This window comes from Wasmannia auropunctata, unplaced genomic scaffold (genome assembly GCF_000956235.1).
Source record: "Wasmannia auropunctata unplaced genomic scaffold, wasmannia.A_1.0 LD315558.1, whole genome shotgun sequence".
Taxonomy (NCBI): Eukaryota; Metazoa; Arthropoda; class Insecta; order Hymenoptera; family Formicidae; genus Wasmannia; species Wasmannia auropunctata.
Window position 1 is genome coordinate 1 of NW_012047332.1, and position 1,133 is coordinate 1,133.

The 1,133-nt window shown below is 24.7% G+C and overlaps 1 non-coding gene across 1 annotated transcript; it reads right to left on the bottom strand.

Moving 5' to 3' along the window:
• Positions 1 to 49: 49 nt before the first annotated feature.
• Trnal-uaa lies at positions 50 to 133 on the bottom strand. The gene has a single exon. It is a non-coding gene; the product is annotated as a tRNA-Leu (tRNA).
• Positions 134 to 1,133: the final 1,000 nt, after the last annotated feature.

Genomic DNA, 1,133 nt, shown 5'->3' on the forward strand with positions numbered 1-1,133 from the left:
ATTGTAATGTTTTCATCAATTTACAAATGTATCATGCAAATAAAAAATTTGCCAGGTGTGGGGTTCGAACCCACGCTCCCAGATGGGAACCAGAACTTAAGTCTGGCGCCTTAGACCGCTCGGCCAACCTAGCTTCGTGTCCAAACCTATCTTCGAGTTGGTTTTACTGTGATGTTCAATATTTATTGAATGTTGTGATAAATTGCTTATAATGCATTATTTCTTTCTTATCAATAATGAATAATTATACAACTGAAACATTCACATTTATTGTTTATAAAAACTATATATTTTGTATAAAAATCTAGCCAGTACATATTTTAATAATGAAATATATAAAATTATTTCGAAATAAATAAAAATTATTTTATATTATCATAAAATGTGCATTGGTTATCAGAGGTCGGTCGTATTTAAAATAACATTATTTAAAATATGTATTTTAAATAACAAAAAGTAAAAGAGTTATTTAGTATTTATTATTTTAAATAGCTTCTTCTGATCTATTTTATATTTTATATTTTAAATACGTTTTTTGAAATTTATTTTTATATTTTTTATTTTAAATAAGTCGTGTTTTTGGAATCTATTTCATATTTGTTATTTTAAATAAGTTATATCAGTTACTTTACCGACTTCTGCTTATCAGGGATTGGTTATATATTTAAAAAAGCATTATTTAAAATATGTATTTTAAATAAGAAAAAGTAAAAGAATTATTTAGAACTTATTCTAAATAATTTCTTCTGATATATTTCTTATTTAATGTTTTAAATATATTTTTGAAATCTATTTTATATTTTTCATTTTAAATAAGTCATATTAGTTTTTTATTGACCCCTGCAATATTTTATTTTAAATAAGTGTCTGAAACCTATTTTATATTTATTATTTTAAATAAGTTGTATCAGTTATTTTACCGACCCCTGGTAAATTAGGGTCCATTTGACGCTCGCAACGCTCTTGGAATCATTTCATCCTTGTTGCTTATGAGATGTTAAACAGCCTTAAGGGGTTACACCACCTTGAGCGCCTTAAAAATCATAGGTAACTTTGGGAATTTTTTTTAGGAAAACAATAAAAGTAATACAAAATTCGTTTTAAGGCTTTAATAATACATGTCTTTAGAAGTA